Raw genomic sequence first — 4990 nt, forward strand, 5'->3', positions numbered from 1 at the left:
GTGGCACCAAACAGGCTTGTATTTGCTGAGTAACCTGACTCTTCAGGCACAATATTATTTCTGAATGTGACATGATCTTCACTACCTCAGTTTGAAAACTTCTGAAGTCTTTTAAGTGAAGAATATCCCTAAGAGACTTCTATACTTCACAGAAATACTCAATTTCCTCCCATTTTAAATGATGAATTTGTTGTCTCTTAAGCAGAAGGGAAAAGGTTAATAGCTGTATTACTCATTTCCCTGAAAATTTCTGTTGATTAGAAATAAAGTAATAAAATATCCCAAAGGAAAGCCAAATTTTATTTATTCATCCATTGTGACATCTGCTACAGAACAGAGTTAACCCAATGATTTTTTTTTTAACAGAGTTGAGAGGGATAGGGTAGAGACTTAAAAAAAATAAAGAAAGAATTTTTTATGTCCGCCAGAGTACAAGTCAACTATTTTTTAAAGTTTCTATTTGAGGGAACTGAAGGCAGCTAATTAGTGCAAAATTTAATTTGTTTTAAAAATACTCCACTCTAAGATAAACTTAATGACATGCACAACATGAAATCTGGTAGAATTTGGATTGAAAAAATGAGTCCAAGAGTTAGGCTGCCCATGTCTGAAAATGGATTCTTCCTTTCTGTAGGATCTTTGGGAAGATGCTTAATTACTCTGACTCAGTTTTCTCACCCATAAAAATGGGCAGAGGATATAATAATTATTCCTATCTCAGAGGTTCTTTGCATGCTGAAAGAAAAAGTTCTTGTTCTTGGAACAACTCCTGGCACATATGACTCGGAAAACAATGTTGACCTTATTACTGAATGGTTATCTAAATAAGGGGTCTGCATTCACACTATAGCCTTTTAGCTAAATCTGGCTTACCACATTTTTAAAAAAATAAAATATTTTGAAATGCATCCACATACATTTATTTGTTTATTTATGTGTTTGTTTATTTTTTGTTTATTTATTTATTTATGATTTTATTTATTTATGAGAGAGAAAGAGCACACAACCAGTGGGGAGGGACAGAGGGAGAGGAAGAAGCAGACTCCCCTGAGCAGTGAGAGGGACACAGGGCTCGATATCAGGACCTCAGAATCATGACCCTACTCAAGGCACATGCTTAACTGACTGAGCCAACTAGGTGTCTCTCCACCCCCATTCTAGATGTTGACATCATCAAAGGCTGAGTTGAGTAGTTCCTGCAGAGTCCTTATGGCCACAAAACCTAAAATAATTACTATCTGGCCCTTACAGAGAAATTTTGCCAGTCCCTTGACTTCTTTGAATATTGATGTTGGGTATACCTTAATGAAGCTTCAGCTAGATCACTTCAGAGATATTAATTACCATTGGTTCAAGTAATCAGGAGTTTCTATGGACAGAAGAAATCCAAATAAAGGCAAACAAATTGCTTAAGATTGGAGTTTTCTGAAGAATGTATTACTGTAAAGAGTCAAATTTATAATCCTTCTAGTCTCCAATACCCAATTATAATTCCAGTTTTATCTAAGCATTTCCTTGCATCCAATCAAGAGTGTAGCACCTCTGGGAAATTCGGCATTTCTCGAATAATGCATATTTTTTCCCTTTAGCTATCTGAATCTCCTCATGAGGTTCTTTCTGTTCTGAATGCCCTTCTACTTTTCTCTGTCACATAGACGGAATGCAGAAGAACCAGAAGTAAAACTCACATATGTGAGTCTTTAGCCCTAACTTTTTTTCTACTATACCATGTTGTCCAACTTTTATACTGAGCAATGGGTTTCATTTAACTCACACACACACATACACACACACACATATACTAATGTGTTTGTATGATACAAACGTTTTACCATTCTACATAAATTATAATATATATTTTTTCTTGAGATATATAAATATATTTGCAATACAAATATACACCATATATTACAAATATATGGTGTATATACTACAATTACTTATGCACATTTATTACTATATAATTACAAGTATATATCACCTATTATGTGTTGGCATTATTCTAGACACTCAAAATACAGCACTGGCAATTTTAGATGATGATCAGTGGCAAACATACATGGTTGTGTGGCAGGCTGGGGAGCACTTTTCATTTAAAAAAAAAAACTGGCCATAGATGATCCCAATGAAAAGGTGACTTTGGGAGAGAATGAGAGGGAAGGAGAGAAAATGGCGTCCACGGATTACAGTACCTACAGCCAAGCTACAGCCCAGCAGGGCTACAGTGCATACACCTCCCAACCAACTCAAGGATATGCACAGACCACCCAGGCATATGGGCAGCAGAGTTATGGAACCTATGGACAGCCCACTGATGTCAGCTATACCCAGGCTCAGACCACTGCGACCTATGGGCAGACCACCTATGCAACTTCTTATGGACAGCCTCCCGCTGCTTATACTACTCCAACTGCCCCCCAGGCATACAGTCAGCCTGTCCAGGGGTACGGCACTGGTGCTTATGATGCCACCACTGCTACGGTCACTACCACCCAGGCCTCCTATGCAGCTCAGTCTGCATATGGCACTCAGCTGGCTTACCCAGCCTATGGGCAGCAGCCAGCAGCCACCACACCTGCAAGACCACAAGATGGTAACAAACCCGCTGAGACTAGTCAACCTCAATCTAGCACAGGGGGTTACAACCAGCCCAGCCTAGGATATGGACAGAGTAACTACAGTTATCCCCAGGTACCTGGGAGCTACCCCATGCAGCCAGTCACAGCACCACCATCTTATCCTCCTACCAGCTACTCCTCTACACAGCTGACTAGTTATGATCAGAGCAGTTACTCTCAGCAGAACACCTATGGGCAGCCAAGCAGCTATGCGCAGCAGAGTAGCTATGGTCAACAAAGCAGCTATGGGCAGCAGCCGCCCACTAGTTATCCCCCCGCCAAACTGGATCCTACAGCCAGGCTCCAAGTCAATATAGCCAACAGAGCAGCAGCTACGGGCAGCAGAGTTCATTCCGACAGGACCACCCCAGTAGCATGGGTGTTTATGGGCAGGAGTCTGGAGGATTTTCCGGACCAGGAGAGAACCGGAGCATGAGTGGCCCTGATAACCGGGGCAGGGGAAGAGGGGAATTTGATCGTGGAGGCATGAGCAGAGGTGGGCAGGGAGGAGGATGCAGTGGAATGGGCGCTGCAGAGCGAGGTGGCTTCAATAAGCCTGGTGGACCCATGGATGAAGGACCAGATCTTGATCTAGGCCCACCTGTAGATCCAGATGAAGACTCTGACAACAGTGCAATTTATGTGCAAGGCTTAAATGACAATGTGACTCTAGATGATCTGGCTGACTTCTTTAAGCAATGTGGAGTTGTTAAGATGAACAAGAGAACCGGACAACCCATGATCCATATCTACTTGGACAAGGAAACAGGAAAGCCCAAAGGTGATGCTACAGTATCCTATGAAGACCCACCAACTGCCAAGGCTGCTGTGGAGTGGTTTGATGGGAAAGATTTTCAAGAAAGCAAACTTAGGGTTTCTCTTGCTCGGAAGAAACCTCCAATGAACAGCATGTGGGGTGGTATGCCTCCCCGTGAGGGCAGAGGGATGCCACCGCCACTCCGTGGAGGTCCAGGGGGCCTAGGTCGCATGGGAGGCCATGGAGGAGACAGAGGTGGCTTTCCCCCAAGAGGACCCCGGGGTTCCCGAGGGTACCCATCTGGAGGAGGAAACATCCAGCACCGAGCTGGGGACTGGCAGTGCCCCAATCCGGGGTGTGGAAACCAGAACTTCGCCTGGAGAACAGTATGCAACCAGTGTAAGGCCCCGAAGCCTGAAGGCTTCCTTCCACCACCCTTCCCGCCCCCGGGCGGTGACCGTGGCAGAGGCGGCCCTGGGGGCCTGCGGGGAGGAAGAGGTGGCCTCATGGACCGCGGTGGTCCCGGTGGGATGTTCAGAGGTGGCCGCGGTGGAGACACAGGGGGCTTCCGTGGTGGCCGGGGCATGGACCCAGGTGGCTTTGGCGGAGGAAGACGAGGCGGGCCTGGTGGGCCCCCTGGACCTTTGATGGAACAGAGGGAGGAAGAAGAGGCGGGCGTGGAGGACCTGGAAAAATGGATAAAGGCGAGCACCGTCAGGGGCGCAGGGACCGGCCCTGCTAGACGCAGAGGCCCCGCAGAGCTGCACCGACTACCAGATTTATTTTTTAAACCAGAAAATGTTTTAAATTTATAATTCCACATTTATAATGTTGGCCACAACATTATGATTATTCCTTGTCTGTACTTTAGTATTTTTCACCATTTGTGAAGAAACATTAAAACAAGTTAAATGGTAGTGTGCCGAGTTTTTTTTTCCTTCTTTTAAAGATGGTTGTTTAACTAAAGACTAAACAATGGGAACCCCTTGTGAGCATGCTCAGTATCATTGTGGAGAACCAAGAGGGCCTCTAACTGTAACAATGTTCATGGTTGTGAATTTTTTTTTTTAAACAAAATTCCAAATGTTTATTAAAAAAAAAAAAAGAAAGAAAAAAAGAAAAGGTGACTTTGGACCAAAATCTAGTAGAGGGAAGCCAGTTAGTCTAGGCATTTTTTGAAGGCAGTGAGCCAGAGAGGAGCAAGGGTAGATGGGGAGGTCCTGATAGGGAAGAATGACTAGAGTATCATAAGCAGGGAGACCAGTAAGGTTGAAGCTTAAAGAGTGAGGGGGGAAATGAGACACAATTATGAGGGGCCATATTGGCCAGTTGAGGAACTTGGGGCATTGCCCTAAGTGAGAAAGAAAACCCCTGGAGCAGTTTGAACTTATTTATGGTTGTGTTTGTATGTATGTCATTAATTGGATTCTTTGGCCTTATCAAGTTACATTTTCAGATATGCTTTATGATTCTTTCTGGTTAATCTCCAGTATGTGTGCCATAACACATTTGCTTTTGGTTATCTGCTGTTTACTCTGCCAAGTACCTAATAATCTGTATATGAAAGCTCACAAGGCATAGGACAAAATACTTTATTTGTCTTCACAAAGTGACT

The 4990-nt window shown here is 43.8% G+C and overlaps 1 pseudogene; it reads left to right on the forward strand.

The window, feature by feature from the left end:
• Positions 1–2162: 2162 nt before the first annotated feature.
• Positions 2163–4132, forward strand: LOC144318321 (RNA-binding protein EWS pseudogene; annotated as a pseudogene).
• Positions 4133–4990: the final 858 nt, after the last annotated feature.

Source organism: Canis aureus, chromosome 8, assembly GCF_053574225.1.
Source record: "Canis aureus isolate CA01 chromosome 8, VMU_Caureus_v.1.0, whole genome shotgun sequence".
Classification (NCBI taxonomy): domain Eukaryota; kingdom Metazoa; phylum Chordata; class Mammalia; order Carnivora; family Canidae; genus Canis; species Canis aureus.